Below are 27,914 nucleotides of genomic sequence, written 5' to 3'. Positions count from 1 at the left end.
AAATAACTTTTAAGGTTTGCACCTTGGTGCATAAAATCCTCTATGGTGAAGCTCCTGCTTATATGGATACCCTTATCAGCTTGCCACCAAGGAATTCTCACATATCATCTCGTTCGCACTTAAATCTCCATTACCCAGCATGCTGTGGCCCCAAATATAAGACCACTTATGCATCCACCTTTCCCTATATTAGCGCACATTTGTGGAATGAATTATCTAAATCTGTAAAAACTATTCATGATCATTCGACTTTCAGAAAATCTCTCAAGACAAATTTATTTGGAAAAGCTTACGCCAAAGTCTCTCCTTGTATCCATAACTCCTAAACTGTAGCTATCATAATGACTTATTGAACCCTATTGCCCTTCTCCTTCTCTTCTCCTCTGTAATTACTCCCTAACCTCTTCAACTTCAATGTACTTGATTGTTTATTGCCTGTTTGATGTATGTCTTTCAGACTGATGTAAGCCACATTGAGCCTGCCCATGGGTGGGAAAATGTGGGATATAAGTGCTATAAATCAATCAATCAATCTTTGTAAACAGCAAAAAAGATGTTTCAAAAATAGCAATTATGTGGCTTCTCAATTTTGCACCTAAGCACTGAGCTTATTAGACACATAATATTTAGTTTTCAGTTCTTCCAGTAAATTTGCTTTTTATAAAAAGATCAACCTTTGACACTGCGTCTGACACATGACCCATGTTTTGTTCCTGGCTACCTCAAGGATAAAATCTTTGGAACAGTTATAAAAAGGTGTAATTAATCTCTCAAAAGTAACAATTTTCTAAAAACAGCATAAATTTGCTGACCTACTGCTGAATGCAATTCTTCCATCAGGAACTCCTGCCTGCCAAACTTGAAAGCAAGAATTGCCATACTGTGTGAGAACAATGGTACATTAAACCCTGTATCCTACTATTTCCAACAGTGGCCAATCCAGGTCTAAGCCTCTGGCAGGATCTCAAAAAGTACAAATATACTATGCTGCTTACCCCCAGTGATAAGCAGTGGTTTTTCTCAGATCTACCTTAATAACTATTTAGGGACTTTTTTTCCAAGAATTTGTCCAAATCTCTTTTTAAACACAGCTACACTAAGGACCTTTTTGACTAAACCGCGCTAGTGATTCCGTTGGTGTAAATGCATCACAGTCCATCCAAGTTGAATGGGCTGTAGTGGATTTGCCATGCCGAGAATCACTAGCAAGAGACCCTTACTGCTTTCACTAGATCTTCTGGCAATGAATTCCAGACCTTAATTATGCATTAATTGAAACAAATATTTTCTCTGATTTGTTTTAAATGTACTGCTTTGTAACCTAATCATGTGTGCTCAGGTCTTTGTACTTTTTGAAAGCGTGAACAACTTGAGGCTACCTGCTTCACTGTACTCAGCATTTAATAGATCTCTGCTTTATGTCCCCTCAGCTGAAGAGCCCCAACCTCCTTAGCCTTTCCTCATCTGAGAGGAGTTTCATCTTCTAAATCATTTTTGTTACGCTTCTCTGTACTTTTTCTAATTCCGCGATATCTTTTCTTAGATGTGGTGTCCAGAATTACACGCAATAAAGTGGTATTCTACAATGGGCATTCCAGGGTAGGTGCCCTTTAACGAATAGTGTGTAGTGCCAGGATTCGTGCCCTACGTTGGGCATGAGGATTTATACCAACTAAAACCTGATGTAAATCTTGATGCTTAAGTTATGCGCAGATCCCCGCTATTCAGTAGTACTGCGTGCATTTCTAGTGAATGTCCCTGACCTGCCCATGCTCCTCCCATGGCCACACCCTCTTTTGAGTTGTGCGCTATAAGAGGATCCTTATAGAATTGCACTTAGCAAGATAAAGACGCAAATCAAAAATGTTGCTAATTAATGCCAATAATGGATTGTTAGTATTGCAGCATCTCCTCTCTGTCTCTTTTTGCTCTTCCCAGTCATGTGACATCTTCTCTCTTTCTCCCCTGTCAGATGACATCTCCTCCCCCCAGGCAGGCAGCCTCTCCTATTCCACCCCCACCAACCCGTATCTCCTCTCTCCTCCATCCAGAATCTCCTGTTTTTCTGTCTGCCTGTCATATGGCATCTCCTCTCTCTCTCTCTCTCTCTCTCTCTCTCTCTCTCTCTCTCTCTCTCTCTCTCTCTCTCTCTCTCTCACTGGGCTACTCCTCCTCCTCCTGATGTATTGAATACTTTACAACATTGCAAGCAATCACATAGATTGAAACAATGCAGGAAAAAAATTATGCTTATTAGCAACACACTAGTAGAAGAGGAACATGAAGTGACCAAGGCAACTCATCTCCTGACTAAGTTACACTGGCTTCCAATAAATGGACGAATCACCTTTAAACTATGTATATTTGTTTATCAAATTTTGTATGGTTTATCACCTTGTTACATGTAAATCTGTTTATGTTTATTAAAACTTTTTATTTGTGTTTTTTAACAAGTAAATCATAGCGATGTACAATGATAATTAAAAACAGTTAAGAAAAGGAATGGCATTGGTCAAGAGTGGAGGAGTGGCCTAGTGGTTAGGGTGGTGGACTTTGGTCCTGGGGAACTGAGGAACTGAGTTCGATTCCTGGTACAGGCAGCTCCTTGTGACTCTGGGCAAGTCATTTAACCCTCCATTGCCCCATGTAAGCCGCATTGAGCCTGCCATGAGTGGGAAAGCGTGGGGTACAAATGTAACCAAAAAAAAAAAAAAATAGGAAAGGACACAATCATATCAAGGACATTCACACCAAAATCTAGCACTGTACCCTGAAATGCTAAAGGCCACCTGCCATTCCCAATAAATTCTACTACTTACTACTACTTAACATTTCTAAAACGCTACCAAGGTCATGCAGCGCTGTACAATTTTAACATAGAAGGACAGTCCCTGCTCAAAGGAGCTTACAATCTAAAGGACAAGTATGCAGTCAATCAATTGGGGCAGACTAGGTTCGTGAATAGAGGCAAGTGGTTATGTGCCGAAAGCTACAGTGAAGAGGTGGGCTTTGAGTAAGGATTTGAAGATGGGCAGGGAGGGGGCTTCTTTAAATTCTGTTAGAATTGCCTTTATAAAATGCTTTTCCTATGTCTAAGAATTATTTATTTCATGTATCCCAATAGATCAGGTTCAATGTAGCTAACAACTTATTTATCATGACATTTGTAGCCCATATTATCCCAGAGTTCAGGTTCAATGCGGCTTACAATCCAATTATAAGCAGGTCCTATCTCTGTCCCCAGAGGGCTCACAATCCTGGTTTTTTGCATCTGAGGCAATGGAAGGGTAAGTGATTTGCCCAGGGTCACAAGGAGCTGCAGTGGGAATCAAGCCCAGGATGCTTGGATCAAAGTCTGCTACACTAACTATTAGTATACTCCTCTACTTTTGTGATTAATGCTACAGAAAGTGATGGGGGATAGTATACATTAAGTAGTAATAAAATAAATGAAGATTGAGTAATTACAATGTGTAATATGGGAATGAATGCTAGATGCAAAAAAGGCACCAATGTATAGTCATCCAAATATAATAATTTCTCAGCTCCATTCTAATTGTTATCTCACCCTTCACTTCCCAAGTTGCAAGGAACTCCATTACAAATCAATTCACAATGCAGGCTTCACTTATCAAGGTACAAAGATATAGAATTCTTTACCAAAACCATTAATCCCTTACCAACACGAGTACTCTATGTCTATGGTATACCTTACTCATGTTATTTACAACTAGTGATGTTGATTCCTAATATAATTTATACATCTACTACACCTGTTTACAAGCTGTAAGGTACTATTACAAATGTTTAATGCTAACTACATTGAACCTGAGCTTGTTTGGGAAAATGTAGGATACAAATGTCACAAATAAATAAATAAATCAGATAACTTACACTTTTTCTTCTACCATCAAAATTTTGAGAGTTTTTCTTGATTCTAGATTAACATTGCAAATGCAGATTAATACTTTAACTCAGAGGGCCTTTTTCATTATGTGAAATCTCCATCTATTCATGCAATCTCTTGTTATAAACCTTCTAGATTACTGTAACATCGTTTATTTGGGTTGCTCTAAGCAAGTATTTAAAAAGCTCCAAACTATTCAAAACACTGCTTTACGATTAATCTACTCGTTGAATAAATATAATTGTTTATTATCTTATTATATAAAAACCCCATTGGTTTCAAGTATATGCTAGTGTTCTTTTCAAATTTCTGTCTAACTATTTTTGACACTGTGCCATCATACTTATTCAATCACTATTTCCTCAAGATCTCTATTAAATCTATTAGGAATCCTAAGTTATTTGCCTATCCTCCTTTGAAAAACAAAAAGAGACTTAAATTTATTCATAATCTTCTCTCATTTCAAGCAGCAAAGAGGTTTTAGGTCTCTTATTATCTGCAGTAGATTACATGCAATTCAGAAGCAGCCTCAAGACACAATTATTTAAGAAATTGTGTCCTGAATGGGTAGAGAATGATAATTTAAAGTATTGTATTATATTGTTTTTAGTACTGTTGTTATATTAGTTTCTGAGTTATGCCTAATAGGACACTCATTTATTACTACCATTCTCTGTTCCTGGTAATTGTCCAGCTTCTTCAAATTGTAATCTGATTAGAACTGACGGGTTGACAGTGGAATATAAATTGTGCTGTAATGTAATGTACAATTCACGTGACCTCCAAATGATAATGAAAAAATTGCAGAACTATTTCCCCCTCCCCTCCTCTTCCTCATCTGCTTCCTCTGCCCTCCCTCCCCAACTTGCATGAAAGCAGCAGTAGTCCGCACAGGACCCTGTATATCAGTGTGCAGTCAAAGACACCAATATTCTGCAAGGGTTTCCATCTAACAGGAAGTCCCGACGAGATGAGAGAGTAGGGCCTGTGAAAATTCATTGACTCACAGTCCGCACGCTGATTGCAACTATTGGGCATAGGTCACAGTGGAGATCCATAGGGAAGGAAAGCAGCCCTGTTTCTGTGACCCCCCCCCCCCCCCCCATCAACTGATGTGACTCCATTTGGGGTCCTGCCCCACAGTTTGGGAACTACTGGCCTAGGTTAATAGTGCAGGAAAGAACATATTTTTTGCCTTTTTGATGTGGGGGGGGGGGGGGGGGCATTTTTGATATGGCTTCTAAGTCTGCTCAAAATGTCCAGAATCCGAATAGCAAATTTAGCGATTTTTGAAACAGCAAAACATCTATGGTTTTTTTTTTAAGGTGGCCACATGCTAGATGTTTTTGTGCTCTGCGCATTTATCTTTTTGGTCCATTTTTGAAAAAAAAAAAAAGTCCAAGTGAAAAACACAAAATCAAACCATTGGAATGTAGGAGGAGCCAGCATTCTTAGTGGGCTGGCCACACAGACATCCTAGCGGAGCAGTGGGGTACCCTAGGGACCACTGCAGTGGACTTCACCTAAAAGCTCCCAGGTACACATCTCACTGTTGCTCCCTTATATTATATAGTGAGCCCTCCAAAACCAACCAAAAACCTACTGTATCCAACTGTACACCACTATAATAGCACTTATAGCTGCAGGTGTCACCTATATTTGGATTCAGTAGGTTTTTGTAGGGTTTTGGAGGGCTCACACTTTCCATCACAAGTGTAACAGTTGGAGTGGATTATTGGCCTGGGTCCCCTTCTTCACAGTGCACTCACTGCACCAGCCACTAGACTATTCCAGGGACCTGCTTGCTGCTGTAATAGGACTGGCTATAATATCTTAGGATGTCATAGAGGCTGGTATGTACTGTTTCTTTCACATCTTTGAGGGGTTGGAGGGGGTCAGTGACCACTGGGGGAGTAAGGGGAGATCATTCCTTTATTTCTCCAGTGGTCATCTGGCCATTTAGGGCACATTTTTGTGGCATAGTCATTATTCAAACAGGTCTAGCTTAAAACATCTTAGCCTTAGTCCTGGATGTTTTCATTTTGTTCCATTATGGTTGAAAAGTGTCCAAGCCTTAAGAATGCCCAAATCCCACCCTTAACACCTCTGACATGCCCCCTTGAGGTTTGGATACATTGCAGATGAACAGCATAGAAAAATGTCTGGAAAATGGGTTTCAAATGTACCAATTTGGATGTTTTGGCGAGCAAAACATCCATCTGCCGGTTTATGCCACTTTTAAAACATTTTTCTGTTTTGAAAATGAACCCCAAAGACACGTGAGCACCTTCTGTGTCTTTATAAAATACTAGCACAAATTCCACCTAGATTGAAGGCACGGACATTATGCCTGCTCAAGATCAGGTGTAAATGTAAGTACATATTTTATAAAGTATATATTTTATAAAGTACATGCACAACTTGCAACTCTGCCTCTGCGCCACTCAACTCTGCCCCTGAGGATGCCCCTGTATAAGTACACGCCAGCTTGTACCATATGTAGTTTTAGCCATGACCTAATTTAATGAGTGGCCATTTAGCATGCAAATCAGTGTTTTAGCTCATCAAAGTGGTTTGTAAAATTATCTTCTAAAAGTGGGTTTCTTACTATATGCTTGAATTTTCTTTAAAGGATCTAATAGCAATTTTTTAAAATAAGAGCTATCATCTGAAATTTGTCTCATAATTCTGCTACTTATTCTGAAAGCTCCTTGTCAGTTCTTTTAATAACTATTGTCTGATCTGAAATCAATCCTCTCATTGCACTTTTTCTTCTACTGTCATATCAGATGAATAAAAGCTTCTTTTATTTCTAATCTCACTACCTCATGCCTAATTAAATATTTAAATGTTAACAAAAAGGGTGTAGAGTACCTGGATGGTTCAATTTAGATGGATTCATGACTATTGATGTTTGTCTTCCTGTCTGTGTATGTTCATTAAAAAACATGTATTCAAATTTTGAGATGCCGCTAACCAGCTTATTTTCGAAAGTGATTGCCGGCCATTTCCCGACATAAATCGGGAGATGGCCGGCAATTTCGGAAAAGCGGCGAAATCGGTATAATGGAAAGCTGCTTTTTTGACAGCATCGCCGCTTTCCTGTCGCTTCACCGGCAAAAGTTCAAGGGGGTGTGTCGGTAGATTAGCGAAGACGGGACATGGGCATGGGCGTGGCTACCAGATGGCCGGCTTTCGCCGATAATGGAAAAAAAGCGGCGTTAAGCAGTATTTCGCCGGCTTTACTTGGTCCTTTTATTTTCACCACCAAGCCTCAAAAAGGTGCCCCAACTGACCAGATGACCACTGGAGGGAATGGGGGATGACCTCCCCATACTTCCCCAGTGGTCACCAACCCCCTCCCAAACTAAAAAAAATAAAACTAAAAACCTTTTTTGCCAGCCTGTATGCCAGCCTCAAATGCCATACCCACCTCCATGACAGCAGAATGTGTTGTATCCTCTGAGAGCCTTTCCCTGGTTGCGATGTGGCTCTCGGGTGAGTGTGACATCTTTTCTGTTAGGTGCCCTGCAGAGTCACATTACCAATGATTTGTGTTGGGTGTAGGGTACTGGGCTCTACTCCCATGGTGCTTTTCCCCCCTGCCAACCAGGTCAGAGTGTGCCCTGTTTTATTTCCTGTTGTAGTCCATGCGGTAGTGGCCATTTTTGTAACCCAGTTTTAGCTCCCTTTCCTGTGTTACCCACGTTAGAGAACGTAGTTCTTACCTTGAATGGTGCTGAAAGAGGGCATTGTACACCATTGTGCCAGCTCTGACCTACTGCTAATCTTAGTACCAGGTGACTCTTTGCCAGTGGAGCAAAACCTCTGATCTGCAGTTAACTGTGAGTAAATGTGCTTATTTCAAGAAAGGACTTTTTCAGAGAGATTAGTCTTCAGGTGTGAACTGGTGTGCCAAAGTTATACAGCAGCAATAAGTCCTAGAGGCTGTTTGTAGGTCCCTGGAGCAATTTTAGTGGGTGCAGTACATTTGTGGGTAGTGGGTTTGGGGGGTGGGGGTGGGGGGCTCAGCTCCTAAAGTGAGGGAGCTATGCACGAGGGAGCTTTTCTGAAGTCCACTGCAGTGACCCCTAGGGTGGCTGGTTGGTGTCCTGGCATGTCAGGGGGGCCACTGCACTAAAAATGCTGGCTCCTCCCACGGCCAAATGCCTTGGATTTGGCCGGGGTTTGAGATAGCCGACATAACTTTCCATTATCGCTAAAAAACGAAGCCGGCCATCTCCAACCCCGGCCAAATCCAAGGCATTTGGCTGGCCGGAACCATATTGTCGAAACAAAAGATGGCCGGCCATCTTTTTTGAAAATACGGGTCTGGCCAGCTGTTTGCGATGCCGCCAAAATACATCGCTGGCCATGTATTTTGCCGGCGCCGTTCGATTATGCCCCTCTAAATCTCTCAAGATGCACTCTAAATTGAAAACAAATCAAAGGGTTGCTGAGAAGCATAGGAGAATCCCTTTTATAGTACAGACATTTGAGATGAGGTGAGATTGCTTCTGGATAGATTTGCCACTATTAATTCTGGCTATGCCGAGATCTTACTCTGGGATGATTCCAGGGTTTTACTGAAATACTCTCTTTTCTTTTGGGTCAGAGTAGACATTGCATCATTTTCCCTGGACTTCCTCCAGCCTGTCTATATTCTTTCAGGGGAATAGCCTCCAGAACTACATACAGTATTACAGTTGTCATCTACTTTCTTTTTATCTATTGTTCGTGTCTTTCCATATGCAACTTACTACAACTCTGGCTTCGGCCACCAACCTATTACACTCCTTTGCTACCTTAAGACCATCATAAAATCTTAAGAACATAAGCATTGCCATACTGGGACAGATCGATGGTCCATCAAGCTCAGTATTCTGTTTCCAATGGTGGCCAATCCAGATCACAAGTACCTGGCTGGATCCCAAAAGATTAAAATAAATTTTATGCTACTTATCTAAGAAATAAGAGTGGTGTTTTCAAAGTCCATCTTTATAATGGCTTATGGACTTTTCTGTTAAGAACTTGACTAAACCCTTTTTAAACCCTGCTATGCTAACTGCTTTTACCACATTCTCTGGCAATAAATTCCAGAGTTTAATTACATATTGAATGAAGAAATATTTTCACCAATATTTTTTAAATTAACTAGTAGCTCCATTTCTTGCCCCCCTAGCACTTGTATTTTTGAATAACAAATGATTCAGATCTACCCTTTCCTCTTCAGTCAGTATTTCATAGACTTCTGTCTTATCTCTCCTCAGCCATCTCTTCTCCAAGCTGAAGAGCCCTAGCATCTTAAGCCTTTCCTGATAGGGAAGTCATCCCATCCATTTTATAATTTTCGCTGCCCTTCTCTGTACTTTTTCTACTTCCACTATATCTTTTTTGAGATGCTGTGACCAAAACTGTACACAATATTTGAGGTGCGATTGCACCTCAAATATCTGTTCTTTTCTTTTGTTTTTCACTCCTGTTATTTTGTTTGTGCTCTGGCAGAGGTTTTAGACTACTGGTTTACTGTGTTTTATAGTAATGAGGTAAAAGTAGAGTATTACAATACTTTAGTAAACATTTCAGTACTTTTTGGTGATGCTGGTAATTGGGAAGCAAAACCGGTGCTGGGCAGACTTCGGTCCATGCCCTGATTGTGACTGAATAGATAGGGATGGGCTTGAGTGTAAATTTTAAGGGGCTTCGACGTTAGCTTTAGAACTTTTAGTACAAGAAGAGTGCTGGGCAGACTTATACGGTCTGTGCCCTGAGCATGGCAAGGATAGATCAAATTCATGTATACATATAAAAGTATTGCATATCAAGTAAAATGAGTTTATCTTGTTGGGTAGACTGCATGGACCGTACAGGTCTTTATCTGCCATCACTTACTATGTTACTATGTGCTTGATAAGACAGAGCACTTTTACTTGTAACTGAGTATTACCTGCAAAAAGTTTAAGAACTTCTGATTCATTACAATTTGGTTTTGTTATAAGTAACCTGGTGGCTGAAGAACTCAATTTTCCTCCCCCCTCTTCCTCTTCACACAGATCTGAGGCAGGGGTGTAGCTATGGTCCCACCCACAATAGATTGCTGGTCATCCCATGGAAAATCTTACATTGGAGTGACTATCCACTGGATTGATAAAAGTCTTTATAGAGATAGTCTGCTTGTCTGGCGTTTGATGTTCTAGCAACAGTTCTAGAAGACATTCATATAGAGTTTGCCAACAATAGACAATGGCTCCAATTTTGTGAAAGCCTTCTCTGTATTTGGACAGTCTGAGTAAGATGATGATAATGAAGATGAAGATACAAGTGATAAATTAGATGGCAAAGAAATTGAGGAATTGGATGTCTGTGGAACTTTCAACTCCATGTCTGCGAGCTTCCTCGTCATCAGCGATGTGCCTGCCATATATTAAACCTGATGCTGAGAAAACTGAAAGTGATTTGGGCTACAAGAAAATACCTCAGAGAGCTTTTGCCAAATGTCAAGAACTGTAATAAATATGGACAATCTACATTGGCTACTGATGAACTAACTAATTCATTTGGATTGGGCCCAGACATTACAGAACTCTGTATACCTGGCATTTGAGAGACTTGTTTGATTGGCCCATCAGCATGGTGAAGATAGATTCGATGCTGTTTGCACAAAACTGGAAGGTCCAAGACTGACTGCAGGTGAGTTGACTTTCTTGGTTGATTATTTTTCTTTGAGATTCTGATAGGTACAGATGGGGGAGAGGGATCTTGGGGTGATAATATCTGAGGATTTGAAGGCGACAAAACAGTGTGACAAAGCGGTGGCCGTAGCTAGAAGGTTGGTAGGCTGTATAGAGAGAGGTGTGACCAGCAGAAGAAAGGGGGTGTTGATGCCCCTGTATAAGTCGTTGGTGAGGCCCCACCTGGAGCATTGTATTCAGTTTTGGAGGCCGTATCTTGCTAAGGATGTAAAAAGAATTGAAGCGGTGCAAAGAAAAGCTACGAGAATGGTATGGGATTTGTGTTACAAGACATATGAGGAAAGACTTGCGGACCTAAACATGTATATTCTGGAGGAAAGGAGAAACAGGGGTGATATGATACAGACGTTCAAATATTTGAAAGGTATTAATCCGCAAACGAACCTTTTCCAGAGATGCGAAGGCAGTAGAACGAGATGAAATGAGATTGAAGGGAGGCAGACTCAAGAAAAATGTCAGGAAGTATTTTTTCACGCAGAGAGTAGTGGATGCTTGGAATGCCCTCCTGTGGGAGGTGATGGAAATGAAAACAGTAACGGAATTCAAACATGCGTGGGATAAACATAAAGGAATCCTGTTCAGAAGGAATGGATCCTCAGGAACTTAGCCGAGATTGGGTGGCAGAGCCGGTGGTGGGAAGCGGGGCTGGTGGTTGGGAGGTGGGGATAGTGCTGGGCAGACTTATACGGTCTGTGCCAGAGCCGGTGGTGGGAGGCGGGGCTGGTGGTGGGAGGCGGGGATAGTGCTGGGCAGACTTATACGGTCTGTGCCCTGAAGAGGACAGGTACAAATCAAAGTAGGGTATACACAAAAAGTAGCACATATGAGTTTATCTTGTTGGGCAGACTGGATGGACCGTGCAGGTCTTTTTCTGCCGTCATCTACTATGCTACTATGTAATGAAACTTGTTGCTCAATCTTTGAGCATTCTGCGGTCAGAAAAGAAGATGTTAATGTCCTACTTACTGTCAATCATTACCAGGCTTCATCAGACACTCAATGACAAGAAAGCATCATCAACAACTTGCAAGCCTCTTGTGACTGCCCTCATAAATGCAATTTAGCAATGCTTCTCTGATCTATTTGATGATTCAGAAGCAATTGCAGCAGCAAGCCTGCATCCCAAGTTTTGCACAGGGTGGACAGACAGTCAGAGCACTTTTGACAAGGGTCTTCAACAAATCAGACACCTCCTTGATATAGCTTCACATCATTTTGTAGCCCTTGGTTTGTTTAAGAATTATGATAGAGTGAGCCCTGGGCAGCAAGTCATTAGGGGAGTGATTGGAGGACCCTGGAGGAGTTGAGAGATTATAAAAAGGAGTAGCTTGAGCAGTGAATTGTCTTTGGTTGCATGAGGTCTGAGCTACCTATATCCCCCTGCCAGGTGACCCATCGCAACTAAGGGGGTCCTGTAGTGCCAAACCCAGTAAGCGGTCACATTGCATCAACCATTTGAGGAGCGAGAAACTCGGCGGATTGGGGAGTCCAGCTGTAACCAGGGCTTTGGTGGAATGCAGTCTACCCATGGCTGACGTAAGACTTTTGGGGTGGCAACCCAAAGGGAAAAGACAGTTATAAGGAATCTAGCCCAGATGGTATTGAAGTACATCGGGAGAGTGAAATCCGCTCTGGGGTTCAATCAGGCCACAGGATAGGCATAAGGGTTTTGCACATGTGTTAACACAGAAAAGACTATTGCTTGTGATCATCTTAAAAAGCAATTATGAGTTAAACCCTGGACTGTATTAAAATCAATGCAGTGAAATTATCAGTTATCCAGTTTAATAAATGCTCCAGTTATTCTTAATCCTCTCTATGTCATGTGGTTCCTGAGTGGATGAGCTGACAGAACCGGAACCACATTGAGTACCAGTCTCTTAAGTCCTCCTAACCCTGGTGACTGGACTGGGTTTCAATTTGATAATAGTGACAACGATGATGATAAGCATCCTTTGCTATAAGGAAGCTAACAGGCTCATTTTCAAAAGAGAAGAGCATCCATCTTTCGACATAAATCGGAAGATGGACGTCCTCACAGAGATGGTATAATTCACACCCGATTTTGGATGTCTCCAACTGCAGTCCATTGCAAGGATGTCCAAATTTCAAGGGGGCCTGTCGGAGGCGTAGCGAAGGCAGGACTTGGGTGTGCCTAACACTTGGACGTCTTTGACCCATAATCGAAAAAAGCAAGGACGTCCCTGACAAACACTTGGACATTTTCACCCTGATGTGGTTTTTTTACAAATAAGGCACAAAAAGGTGCCTGACATGACCAGATGACCACCGGAGGGAATTGGGGATGACCTCCCGTTACTCTCCCAGTGGTCAGTAACCCCCCCCCCACCCTCAAAAAACATCTTTAAAAATGTCTTGCCACCTCAGATGTCATACTCAGGTCCATGACAGAGCATGCAGGTCCCAGGAGCAGTTTTAGTGGGTACTGCAGTGCACTATAGACAGGCAGACCCAGGCCCATACCCCCCCCCATCTGTTACATTTGTGGAGGAAACAGCGCGCTCTCCAAAACCCACCACAAACCCACATCTAGGTGCCCACCTTCACCCGTAAGACCTATGGTAGTGGTGTACAGTTGTGGGTAGTGGGGTTTGGGGGGGCTCAGCACACAAGGTAAAGGAGCTATGTTCCTGGGAGCATTTTATGAAGTCCACTGCAGTGCCCCCTAGCATGCCCGGTTGGTGTCCTGGCATGTCAGGGGGACCAGTGCACTACAAATGCTGGTTCCTCCCACGTCTAAATGGCTTGCATTTGGACGTTTTTGACATGGACATCTTTGGTTTCGAAAATCACCTAAAGTCAAAGACGTCCATCTCTAGGGACGTCCAAGTCCAAGGACGTCCTTGGTATTTTTGAAACGAAAGATGGACGTCCACCTTGTTTCGAAAATACAGTTTTTCCTGCTCCTGGGTTTCAACGTTTTACAAAGACGTCTAAATTGCAACTTGGACATTTCTTTCGAAAATGCCCCTCCAAGTGTTTCAGACAAAGATTTCCTTGATCAATACCTGCAGACCCAGAAAGACAACATCGGTAGTAGTGTAGCCTGGCCTGATCTGAAGGAACTATTTATCAGACTCCACTTCCTGCCAGTGCAGCCGTTGAACGCCTTTTTAGCTGTGATGGTTTAATAATGATTCACAAACGCACCTGCATGAGTGACAGCCATTTTCAGAATTTAGTGCTACTAAAAATGAACAAGTGGATTGAATTGTAGAGGATAAAAATGTTAACAGTAGTTGTAGTCATTGTCCAAATTCCAACAAGTGTATATATTTTCAAAGCAATTTATATTGAGATTTTCTTTTAAACAGAACATCTCATACAATGAATGCATTTAACCAACAGAATGCATAGAAAATACAGATATTCCTCACAGCTATCTACTGTTCCCAATCCAGTGCTTAAAAAAATCGTTTGTGGGAGTCCAAATAGTAAAGGGGGCATGGAACCTTAAGTCAGCCACAAGCCAAAAAATAGGGCAGATCCCAAGATGGAGGCCACACAGCACCAAACTGGCTATGTTGAGCAGTCAAAATAGGGTGCTTATATAGCAGGCTTATCTTTGACTGCTAAAAAATTAACTGTCTAGTGCTGAATATCGGCATAGCCGGTTAACTTTTTAGCAACCAAATTAACCCGGATATTCAATGCCAGTCATCGCATGTGACCCAACATTGAATATACAGGTTTAACACCAGCGGCGGATAGCAAACACGCTGCCCTTCTGGCTGAATATCGGGCCCAGAGTATATAAATGAAGATCTAAATGTGTTTAAAATCACCTCCTACAAAAAATTATGGGTTACCTCAGTGGCAGTAGTTGCCTGAGCTGATACAAATAGTGGCTACAGCCTACTTACATTAGTAAAAAAACTGTAAGAAACAGGCAGAGATGAGAGCATTAATGAAGTGTTTGAAGCAACCCCTCCTGCTAGCTGGTATAGATATATTTTGTGAAACTTTGCTGAATATTTTTATCAGTACAAACTGAATATGCCCTGCTATGTACCACCCTTCCATCAAAAGAAATGTGAGTGAATCCAACTCATAATGAACCATAGTAGTAAAATTAGAGTGGGTGGGTGGGTGGGGGGGAGGGAAAGGGTGTAAGTGAATGCCTTCAACTGGACTTTATAGTAGTGCTATAACAGGAATTGTCTTATTGGCCACTCACCTCACATTACAAATAGCATTTTTTGCCTACTGCATTTTTCTCCCACTGTACTACAAAGAGCTGCAGTACTAGATGAGAGGCTGCACATTATCTGTTCTGTCTCAAAATAGAACATGTGTCATCTCCGGCTTCAGGATGATTTATGGTATTCTAGGTAAAATGGCAGTGTAAATTTGAGGGCTGCAGTGTGGTTTTGTGCTAAAAACATTATAATATATATATATATATACATATATACACACACACACTATCATTGTTACCATCCTCAACCTCCAGACAAAGGAGATTGTGTACTATAGTGCAAGTGCAAGAATATAAAAGTCAAGCTTGTATTGTGGCTCAAAGATTTCAACAATGAGGGTAAAATCATTGTGTGGTTTTATAAGGAATGATTTCCTGTCACCATAGCTGAGTTTTTGGTAGACTGAAACCAGCTTAGGCAATTTAACAATGTCTGGTACTTAAGGAAATGGTCAGACCCCTGGGAGGGGGGTGATACCACTGCTAGGGCATGCTGGGAAATTTATTGCAGGATTGGCGACACCCTATGTAGCTGCTACATAAACAGACTGCTCTTTTTTTTTTTTTTTTTTTACCCCTGTTCATGTTTTTAGGATTTTTAAATGGATTTATCATTTCAATAGTCATTGCACAATGTTGATACAATGCTTGCATGTGATAATATGATTTTACTATGCATGTTGATATTTATGTTAATTTAAGTTATATTTTTAGAATTAATTTGTAAGTGAAAGTTTGTTTTTAATGTCTGAATGGTTCAACAGTGTGTTGTAAACCCCTGACGTAGCCTTTTGGCGAACATGACTACATCGGGTAGTTGTAAAATAACGTTTTCTACAAGCTGGTCTGCTTGTTATTGTTTGTGGACATTCACCCTTTGTCGTCACAACAGGTCTCTTTGTGTGACTTGGTAAGGGCTCCAGTGCTCCTGTCCGGCCTTGTCTTCAGCTTGCCTCCAGTCCAGCCTTGTCTCCTGTGTATCTTCAGTCCAGCCCTGGTGCCAGATCACCTTCAGCCCAGTCTGATCTTCAGCTCTAGCATCTCCACTGTTCCATTTATCGGGGGGTCCCTGTGGGAGTGACTCCAGCCCACCAGATCTTGCCTCATTCAGACTTGCAATTTCTACTCTACAGTGATTCACCTGCTGCCAACCAGGGTCTAGATAATTGTTTGGTTGGCTAGGCAGTCTCAATCTGGCTATGGCCTAAGGGCTCACTCACCCTCCTAGTGACTTGAACAGTTGTGACCCCAACATTAAGTTTACAGCTTATTTTCATCAACATGCAGTTCCATTTTTGGATATATATATATATATATATATATATATATACAGTGGTGGAAATAAGTATTTGATCCCTTGCTGATTTTGTAAGTGTGCCCACTGACAAAGACATGAGCAGCCCATAATTGAAGGGTAGGTTATTGGTAACAGTGAGAGATAGCACATCACAAATTAAATCCGGAAAATCACATTGTGGAAAGTATATGAATTTATTTGCATTCTGCAGAGGGAAATAAGTATTTGATCCCCCACCAACCAGTAAGAGATCTGGCCCCTACAGACCAGGTAGATGCTCCAAATCAACTCGTTACCTGCATGACAGACAGCTGTCGGCAATGGTCACCTGTATGAAAGACACCTGTCCACAGACTCAGTGAATCAGTCAGACTCTAACCTCTACAAAATGGCCAAGAGCAAGGAGCTGTCTAAGGATGTCAGGGACAAGATCATACACCTGCACAAGGCTGGAATGGGCTACAAAACCATCAGTAAGACGCTGGGCGAGAAGGAGACAACTGTTGGTGCCATAGTAAGAAAATGGAAGAAGTACAAAATGACTGTCAATCGACAAAGATCTGGGGCTCCACGCAAAATCTCACCTCGTGGGGTATCCTTGATCATGAGGAAGGTTAGAAATCAGCCTACAACTACAAGGGGGGAACTTGTCAATGATCTCAAGGCAGCTGGGACCACTGTCACCACGAAAACCATTGGTAACACATTACGACATAACGGATTGCAATCCTGCAGTGCCCGCAAGGTCCCCCTGCTCCGGAAGGCACATGTGACGGCCCGTCTGAAGTTTGCCAGTGAACACTTGGATGATGCCGAGAGTGATTGGGAGAAGGTGCTGTGGTCAGATGAGACAAAAATTGAGCTCTTTGGCATGAACTCAACTCGCCGTGTTTGGAGGAAGAGAAATGCTGCCTATGACCCAAAGAACACCGTCCCCACTGTCAAGCATGGAGGTGGAAATGTTATGTTTTGGGGGTGTTTCTCTGCTAAGGGCACAGGACTACTTCACCGCATCAATGGGAGAATGGATGGGGCCATGTACCGTACAATTCTGAGTGACAACCTCCTTCCCTCCGCCAGGGCCTTAAAAATGGGTCGTGGCTGGGTCTTCCAGCACGACAATGACCCAAAACATACAGCCAAGGCAACAAAGGAGTGGCTCAGGAAGAAGCACATTAGGGTCATGGAGTGGCCTAGCCAGTCACCAGACCTTAATCCCATTGAAAACTTATGGAGGGAGCTGAAGCTGCGAGTTGCCAAGCGACAGCCCAGAACTCTTAATGATTTAGAGATGATCTGCAAAGAGGAGTGGACCAAAATTCCTCCTGACATGTGTGCAAACCTCATCATCAACTACAGAAGACGTCTGACCGCTGTGCTTGCCAACAAGGGTTTTGCCACCAAGTATTAGGTCTTGTTTGCCAGAGGGATTAAATACTTATTTCCCTCTGCAGAATGCAAATAAATTCATATACTTTCCACAATGTGATTTTCCGGATTTAATTTGTGATGTGCTATCTCTCACTGTTACCAATAACCTACCCTTCAATTATGGGCTGCTCATGTCTTTGTCAGTGGGCACACTTACAAAATCAGCAAGGGATCAAATACTTATTTCCACCACTGTATATATAGTATTTCATTCTGGAGAGTTTCAGACTACCATCTTTAGGAAGGAGACTAACTGCAATACTCTGTTACACTATCAAAGTTACCATCCTTGACCTCCAGACAATGGATTTGTGTACCACAGTGCAAGAATATAAAAGTCAAGCTTGTATTATGGTTCTAAGATTTCAACAACGAGGGTATCATGTGAGAGTTATAAGGAGAGCTTATAAACAAGCGTTATATGCTCAGCATCAGTAGTTGTTAAGACATAATTCCCATGAGGACAACGATAGGATTACTTGTATATTACTGTACTCTTCTTTGATATTTGATATTAAGAAGAGTATCCATAGGCCACGTGATGCTGTGAGCATGGCAAGACATCAGTCTGACTTGCTGCAGGGCCCCCTGCTAAATTTGACAGCAATTTTCAAGTGTTGGGTTTCCTCTCAACTAGAGACATTTATCAGACGGTGGGGGGAGTATATGGACAAATTCGTAGAGCATTCAGCACATGGTATGTCTGTGAAAATGCTGCGGAAGGAACGTGAATGAGGTAAGTAGATGGATGATAAGATGGCAGCTCCTACTGTGGGGGCTGTCTTGCAGTTTACAGAGACGGCGCTGACCGAGTTGCAAAATGCCATGGAGCAAACCTTGGGCCCTCATCTGGAAAACCTTTTGAGCCAGATCAGTTGCTTGGAAACACTTTTAACAGATACAAATAAGAGAACCACAGAGCTAGAAACATGGGTCTCTGACCTTGAGGATGGTACGCATGAGGCAGCCTCAGACCTACGCTCTCTTCAAGACTTGATGCGCTCCCAAGCTGAAAAATTAGAAGACCTTGAGAACCGATCCAGACAAGGAACTATCTGGTTCTTTGGTATTCCAGAATTGATTCTGGAACATCATTTACTTGAAGAGATGGAAAGCTGGCTTGAGAAATCATTGCTGCTGTGTGGGCTTGGGCCCAGCACGCTTGGAGCATGCACGCTGTATTGGCAGATAGCAGAATGGAGTGGTTCGCCCGAGAATCGTGATTGCAAAGTTCCACAACTATGTGCACAAAGTAGAAACTTGAAAAATCTACAAAACTTGTAGATACACTTTGCAATGTGATGGAGTTCCTGTATGCTTCTCCCAAGATTATTCAGCAGCTTTATTGGAAAAGAGGAAGCAGATTTACCTGCTTTGTGCCACACTCTCTGAGCGTAAAGTGCACTTTATGTTCTTGTGTCCTGCTATACTGAAGATTTATCATACAGGAAAGTGGCATGTCTATTCCTCGGCCTCTGAGGCAAAAGATTTTATCAACCAGCTGAATACTAACAGTTGGGCAGTAGCATGAACATATGGCGATAGTATACTGGATTATGCTTCTGTTGCATATGACCTTTCTCAACTCTCTTCACTAGCAGACTATGACCCCAGCCCATTAGATGTGGTCTTTGGGCTGCAGACTTTTGGCAGTAGGATCCATTCCTTTTGTCTTGCTGCACCTCACGCCTGGAATAGTCTTCCCAAGCCTGTGCGTCTAGCCCCGTCTTTGACCGTTTTCAAGTCCAAACTTAAAACCCACCTCTTTACCACTGCTTTTGACTCCTAACCACTACTCTCTTGCCCTGTCCTTTAACCTCACCTATTTATTCCCTTACCATTAATTGTTCTGTCTGTTTACCTGTCTTATCTAGATTGTAAGCTCTTTGAGCAGGGACTGTCTTTTTGTGTATGGTGTACAGCGCTGCGTATGCCTTGTAGCGCTATAGAAATGATAAATAGTAGTAGTAGTAGGGCCCTGGATAGTATCAATGACGTGGTCTGCCACATCTCTCTGCGTATAGTGTATGATATGTTGGCTTATTTTCTGTTGCTTGTGTTCTTGGGGTTGGGTGTTGGTGGGGAATGGGGGTGGGTAGGAGGATGTTGGGGATATTTTATTTATTTGTGTCACTGAGTGGAAACTAGGGATGAGGCTCTGGTATATTGAGGGACTATGATTTTTTTTCTTTTGAATTGTATGTTTTTGTGTTTTGCAAACCCAGAAGCTGTCTGTATATGTTGTAATTTTGGCTGCTATATGTCCTGGGGTGAGGGCTGGGCACCCTGGGTAAGTTTTTGGTGAGTAACTTTCGCTTGCCTGAGTGCCTCTTTGTGGTAGCCTGGATGACTAAGGGAGGAATTAGGATTCTCTCTTGGAATGTGTGGGGCGTTACATTGCCTGTCAAGCATAGTAAAATTATTATACTATTAGACAACAGGCTGATACTGTAGGTCTTCAGGATAATAAATTGAAGGACTCTGAACATCAGAAACTTGCCAGGGGTTGGTTGGGTGAGTGGAGTGTACTACTCTTCCTCTCCTAGCAAGAGAACAGAAGTGGCAGTTCTGTTGCGGAAAACCTTGCAATGCGCAATAAAAACTATTCTGAAAGATTGCTATGATATATTTTATTCCATTTTTCTGTACTGTCAGGCGTTATGTCTCTTGGCTGTATACACACCTAATGTATATGAGCATGCTTTTTTAAAGTGTATAGTCCAGTTATGTATATGAGATATGTTCATGCCTTTGCTCTTAGCTGGTGATTTCAACCAGGTCATGGAACCTACTTTGGATAAGTTGGCAGCAGAGTCATGTTTGAGTGTGAGGGTGGATTGAGGCCTCCCTTACCTGTGCTCTTCTTTGGACCTGGTAGACTCCTGGAGATTGCTCCACTCCACAGAGTGAGATTACACACACTTATCCAGGGTCCATGGCACTCTATCCAGATTAAATTATATATTGTTGTCCCATACTGTCTTTGCCAAGGTGGTGGTAGCTGAAATTGGCTCTCCATGGATCTCGGATCACTCTATGATCTGGGTAGATTTTGGGCCCTGATACATGGGATATGGGGGGGGGGGGGGGGGGGGGGGGGTTGGCATTTTCCAGCATATTTATAAGAAGATGTGCAGTTTAAACAATACCTACAGCAAAAATGGTTAGAATTTGTAGATTTTTACTCAACCCATATTAACACTCCGGGCCTTTTCTGGGAGACAGCCAAGGTCATCCTCTGGGGAGACATTATTTCCTATGTGTTGGCACACACTAAGCAGAATGCTCAAGGTATAATACACTTGGAGAAAAAAATATACTGTGGCCAGAAGTATATACATACATCGTCCTACACCAGCCACATAGAACCTGGGTAGAGTATATTTTGATATTGAATGTTTTCCCAGTATTGTTTATTAAAAAAATATTATATATAGTGTGTCCCAAGTATTTTGATATAGATGATTTTAAGGTGGTCAAACAGAAAAGGTGACAGTGAAATGCTAGAAGGATGTTTGGGTGCATAGGGAGAGGAATGGCCAACAAAAAAAGAAAAATCCAGACAGACCATCTTAGCACTATCTGGGGATGGTACCAGGATGGTCCGGGCCCAAAGCTAAAATGGAGCCAGAAGTTACCTGGTTAGTGGTGATATTCAGTCCACTAAACTGGTAGCTAACTACCTGGATAAAGTTAGGACAGAAAAAAAGGCTGTCCTATAGTTATCCAGGTACTGGTCTGAATATCACCAACTATGGCCTGGCACTGAATATCTGGTGGCTGGTGTTTAAAAATTCTGATCACTGAAGGATGAATATTATCCCCTAAATTTATTGTATATTGATGCAAACATGACATCTCTACAGTAGGGATTGTCTCAATGGCTGTGCTAAGCACTGTGATATGAAGGACCTGGGTTTGATTCTAAGTTCAGGTCTTCTACTTTCTGAGCCAGCCAGGTGGTATTCACAGCCCCTGAGATTGGGGTGGAGGGAGGGGAGGGGTGTTCCAGTTATTGCTCAATAGTGCCACCCAGTGTCCAGAAAAATTCTGATGCCTGGTCCTCAGCCAAGGAACATCACTGCAATGATACAGTATTTTGGGAGTAGATATGCAAGTCCCCAAGTAGTTGCAAATGAATAGGATTGGGAGCTGAATCTCAGCCTCATATTCCAAATAAACCGGAAGCCCAAAGGGACAGGCCTCCCTTCCTTCCCCATTAAAAAACTTTGCTCTAGATTCAATATGAAACCAAGGGATGCTTTTTCTCACGTCATCTTTTCAAAATTGAAAAAGTTAATTTCCTTTCTATACTTTCACTGGAGATGCTGCAAATAAAGTACCCACTATAGGCACATTTTTATCTTTGAGCCTTGTGTTTTTCCAATTTGAACACAACACTAACAGGCAGGTTGGTGACAACTATGTAAAATAAGCCGTTCATATTTCAAATTTTGGTTGTCAGAGTCTGAAATGTAAGGATTTAAATGCCATATCCCTGAGCAGAGATATTCTGTATCTTTTTAAACATGTTCAAAATCTGCCAAACCACTTGGAGAGGTTGTACAGTATATCTGTCATTCATATTTATAATTTAAGATCTGCAGGAAGTCTGAATCATATAATAGAAAAAGGCAGCGTAAACAGCCTTCTGCCCAGAACTGAAGCTATTAGATTTTGTTTATGCGTGACAAGTGTGGTGCATTCATATCTCCAAGCTGAAATACAGGACTTTAGATCACTGCACTGCTCTGTCTTTTTCATTTCCTTTCATGTTTCAAAAGAAATATAACCCAAGAATGTCAGCTACCCAAAACAAAATAATAAATCAGAAATCAAATTGAAATCTCTCAAGTTCAATCAAGCAAAGGGAAATATTGTGCTTTTTGGGGGGCAATTTTACAAAGTTTTTTTTGCACATAAAAGCCTGTTTTACATGTGTAGAAGGACTGCTAAAAATTACTCCATGGGTTATGAACATAAAGGTATGCATGTTTGGGGTGGAGTTTGGGCAGAATGAGGGCCCAGGCACAATTTATACATGTCTATAAAATGTGCATGTATGTGCTAACATTTACTCCTGCACCCTAGCAAGCCTAAATGCCTGTGGCTCCAATCTAGGCCCAATGTCTGCCACTTTGGCTCTATGGGGAGTAGCCTAATGGTTAGTGCAATAGCCTAAGAACTAGGGGAACTAGGTTCAATTCCCACTGCAGCTCCTTATGACTCTGGGCAAGTATCACACCATGGTAGGTAGGCCCTTGGGCTGCAGATGGGAGGAATAGATAACAAAACATGAAGGCCAGGTTCCCAGGAGTTTTCTTCAGGTCTATAACCCTTCCAGGCAATTAGATACTAGAGCTTGCCTCGTACTATCTTAGAGTTGAGGATATCCTGAACTTCATACTCAGTATCTGGGTCCAGAGCTATGGGGCCCAGTGCTGGAGGGGTTCTGCTGTTCCATTTCAGGATGAGGGGTTTAAGAAGAGACATGTGAAATGTATTGTGAATTAATAGTATAGCTTCATGGACAATAGGATATGGCCTAATAAATCAGGCAGAAAACTGGGTGGATGGGGTCTTAAGGCGTGGTTCTGAGTTCATAACCAGACAGGATCCCCTGGACTGAGTTGAGGAGCAAGATGTCTCTTCTTATCTGCCTAGCTCTTGTACCTCTCAGTGGCCCAGACCAATAATTCCCATGTATTCCTCCAAAGGTTAGCGAAAGACTCAACTGTGGCCTTAGCAGCAGGTACCTTAGGTGTTTGGGGAATGGACAAGGGTATCCTTGGGTGTTGCCCAAACACAATTTGGAATGGTGAAGTGCCAGAGGACTTGCTGATGTGGTAGCATCTGAGACCAGTTATCGTGCTGAGATGAGACGTAGCTACGCAAGAAGGATTTTAATATCTTTTTTATGCTCTCTTTCTGGCCATTGGTCTGAGTATGATAGCCCGATGAAAAATGTAACTTAATCTGCAGAGTTCCACAAAGGTTCTGCCAGAATTTGGACGTGAGCTGGACTTCATGATCAGAGACAATGGTCTCTGGTAAGCCATGCAAACAAAAAACCTCCTTAAAGAAATGCCATGACAACCAGAGTGTCACGTATACACAGCAGGAACCTAGGTTTGTGAGCTCTTGGGCCACTGCCGAGGAGTGGCAGTGGCCATTTTTGTAAGCCAGTTTTTGTTCCCTTTCCTGTGTTACCCACGTTAGAGAACTTAGTTCTTAGCTTGAATGGTGCTGAAAGAGGGCATTGTACACCATTGTGCCAGCTCTGACCTACTGCTAATCTTAGTACCAGTGGACTCTTTGCCAGTGGGGCACAACCTCTGATCTGCAGTTAACTGTGAGTAAACGTGCTTATTTCAAGAAAGGACTTTTTCAGAGAGATTAGTCTTCAGGTGTGAACTGGTGTGCCAAAGTTATACAGCAGCAATAAGTCCTAGAGGCTGTATGCAGGTCCCTGGAGCAGTTTTAGTGGGTGCAGTACATTTGTGGGTAGTGGGTTTTTGGGGGGGGGGTTGGGGGGCTCAGCTCCCAAAGTAAGGGAGCTATGCAGGTGGGAGCTTTTCTGAAGTCCACCGCAGTGACCCCTAGGAGCCTGGTTGGTGACCTGCCATGTCAGGGGGGCCAGTGCACTAAAAATGCTGGCTCCTCCCACGGCCAAATGCCTTGGATTTGGCCGGGGTTTGAGATGGCCGACATAATTTTCCATTATCGCTAAAAAATGAAGCCGCCCATCTCAAACCCCGGCCAAATCCAAGGCATTTGGCTGGCCGGAACCATATTATCGAAACAAAAAATGGCAGGCCATTTTTTTCGAAAATACGGGTCTGGCCAGCTGTTTACGGCACCGCAAAAATACATCGCCGGCCATGTATTTTGCCGGCGCCGTTCGATTATTCCCCTCTAGGTGAAAGTGCCTGTAAATCATCTGTTGTGGAGCTTGCAGTAGCCTGTTTACTGTGCTGAACAAGCTGCCTGGTTGAATTACCAGCCTGTTCAATACATTAAGAGAAATGTTTTTGGCTGCTGTTAAGGCTTGGTAGTACTTGGTCATGTGTTTCCTAGAGTTCAGTCTGTCCTCATCCAGGTGACATTTACACCTTCTCCTTTCCAGTTTCCATCCTTCACGTTTAAGGGTTCAAAGTTGTGGAGAGAACCAAGATAAGTGTTTGTGAGTGGGACATAAGACCTTTTTTAGTGGTGCAGTCCATGCCTCTATGAAATTCTCAGCAGTCAGCTTTTTCTTGTTTCTGATCTCCTTCCAAACTCTAGGAGGTATCATTTGTTTCAGGTAGTCAGAGAAAATTTGATTAGAAAGTGGTGTGTCCATGATCGAGGTGTTATTTCAATATCTATGACCCGGTATTCTGTGATGTCAACCCCCTTGTACCGCCTAAATTGAAGGCATACTGATGCCAGGTTACATTAGTATTCTATAATAGAATCTGGATATTATTGAACAGGCACTCACCATGCTGCATCAGGGATCCTAAAAAAAGGCACCCACTTACAGACTTGTGACTCAAGTGCACACTTAACAAATATCAGATAGACGCCCAAACAGCAGGGAGTGGAGGAGTGGCCTAATAGTTAGTGCAGCAGGTTGCGGACCTGTGGAATGGGGTTCAATTCCCACTGCTGCCTGACAGTTGCCAGTAGGTTGAGATCCTGGGGAACCAGGTTCAATTCCCTCTGCAGCTCTAGGCAAGTCACTTAGCCCTCTGTTGCCCCAGGTACAATATATAAATTAGATTGTGAGCCCACTAGGGACAGTGCAAAGTACCTGTAATAGAAATTATAAACTGCATAGTTGCCTCAAGTGCTGAAAAATAAAATAAAAAATAAACATGCTAAGTGTGTTCCTATAAAGGAGAAAAATGTATGAGCATATAAATCATGGTATGCACCTAGAAAAGGGGCATATTGGCATGGAGAATGGGCATTCACTGGATAGGACCGGGAAGTACATGCATATGATGTAGTACACAAGTGTCTCACCAAAAGTACGAGCCCACATTTATACCTGCTATATATAGCGACTAGAATGGAAAGAAGGTATTTCTTTTGACCTGTGTGTGTCCCTGTGCCATATCTGGCTGGTGGTGGTGAAGACAAGCATGAGTGGTAGCGAGGTATTGCTCCTGTTTACACCGTTTTGCTGGAGAGAAGTAGGAGGGCCCCTGTGTAGAAGATATACAGACCTAGAACAAATGTTCATGGACATGACACAGATGAACTATGCCTGTGCAATTTCAGATTTGATAAAGAGACAACAGTACACCTGCTCAACCAGCTGGAGGCTGACCTACCACAGAAACTCTGTGGGTAAGATGGAGGGAGGAGAGAGGAGGGCTAGACAGGGTTTATTGCAGAAGACAGGCTTGGTGTGTTGGGGGGATCGGCCTTTCAAGGGGGCTGTCAGAGGGGTCAGATTATATGTGGAAGGGGGGAGAGATTGAGTGCTGTTACTATGTATGTGAGGATTGATGGTTCGGGGGTGTGATCAGGTTCAGTTGGGGGGGGGGGGGGTGACTGAGGGCATTGAATCATGGGGCAGGATGTGGAAGGGGATGTGCACCACTGCCTCATCTCTTATTTATTTATTGTCAGTAGATGCTCAGCATGTTACATACCTGATACTGCGGGCGTTTGCACGCGATCCTGCACTTACTGCTCAGGCTTTGCACTTACTGCAGGTTATTTTTTTATTTATAATAAATTTACTTCTTTTTCTTCTATTTAATGCTTTAGTGCAGTGTGGTCTTTCTGCTAATTGTTCCCTTTGCCCTTTGTCTTTGAACTGTCCTCTATCCTGCTATTTTATCTCTGAGAGAAACTTCCTTCACTGTATGACAAAACCGTTGCTTGTTGGTTCTCTGGTCCTCTAACCCCCCCCCCCCCCACCCCACCCTATCCGCTCACTTTGTTTAGAACTTAAGTCACCCCAGTCACCAACTTTCGCTATCTTGGGATTATCTGGGACTCTTCCCGCTCCTTTAAGCCACAAATATCGCACCTATCTAAAATCTCTTTTCTCCTCTTTCTCCAACTCTATGCCATATGTCATTTTTTCAACCATGATAGCTTCCATGCCTTTATTATCTTGCTTTTCACCAGCCATCTTGATTACTGTGACATTGTCTATGTGTTATGATTCTGTTAGAATTCTGCTAGTCAGACAGGGGAATGCTTGGAATTGCTCCTGATTGGTCCGTCAGCGGCTGAGCTGATGTCACTCTGATCTACTTAAGCTTACCTTTCCCTACAACCCCTGCTTTGGCGTTATTCCTGTTCTGCTGAAGCCTTACCTGCACTCTGTCTGAGCTATTTGCTCTGTGCTTTAGTGGGGTTTGATTACTCCTGATCTTGCCTGCAGTTTCTGTTCCTCTGTCTCTGTTTGCCTGCTGCTTCTAGTGTGTGTCTAATTACCTCTTTCGCTGCACCTGGGATTCTCTGTTTGGCTGTGGTGCTGTGTGGTGAGTTCCTACCTCGTTCCAATCCAGTTTGCTTGTTTGGTTCCCCTTCCTTCGGAGTTACCCTTTGTTGCTGTGTTTGTATTCTGATTTGTATGCCCTGCCCTTGTAGCAGGCTTGGGACCCTTTGAGGCTCATTTTCAAAGCACTTAGCCTCCCAAAGTTCCATAGAAGCCTATGGAACTTAGCCTCCCAAAGTGCTTTGAAAATATGCCTCTTTGTTTCTCCCCGTGGGGGTTGTTTGTTTGCTCTTTCCCTGTACTCCAATTAACCCGTTGTTTGCAGTGTCCCTGCCTCTGGCAGCTTTATGTTTGAGCTTGGTTTAACCTTTTGTCTGCAGAGTTTCACTGCTTCTGGCAGTTGTCTGTCAGTCCTTTCTTTACTGTAATTATCCTCTGTATTGCTGAGCACTGTTCATTTCTGTGCTGGGGATGTGTTAGGCACTGCACTCCGTTTTGCTGACTTTTCCCTCTCCTGTCCGCTGAGAGTCTCTGCTTACAGTATCTTTATTTCACAGTCCCTCATTTCCTTTGTGTGCCGTGGGGTACTGCTTGATGTATTTCTGTGTGTGCCGGTGCTTTAGTTCTCATAGAGACCTCCTCATTTTTCCTCTTTTTCCCCTCCCTACGTATGAGTCGGTTCCGGTTAGGCCGTGAGGCCCGCATGCTTAGGGTTACCATATGGCTCCAGAAAAAGGAGGACGGATTGAGCCAGCCGGGTTTTACTTCCATTGCTTTCCATTGAAAGCAATGGACGTAAAACCCGGCTGGCTCAATTACTTCCATTGAAAGCAATGGAAGTAAAACCCGGCTGGCTCAATCCG

Source organism: Microcaecilia unicolor, chromosome 2 (assembly GCF_901765095.1).
Source record: "Microcaecilia unicolor chromosome 2, aMicUni1.1, whole genome shotgun sequence".
NCBI classification, from domain to species: Eukaryota; Metazoa; Chordata; class Amphibia; order Gymnophiona; family Siphonopidae; genus Microcaecilia; species Microcaecilia unicolor.
This window is presented reverse-complemented; position numbering follows the sequence as displayed.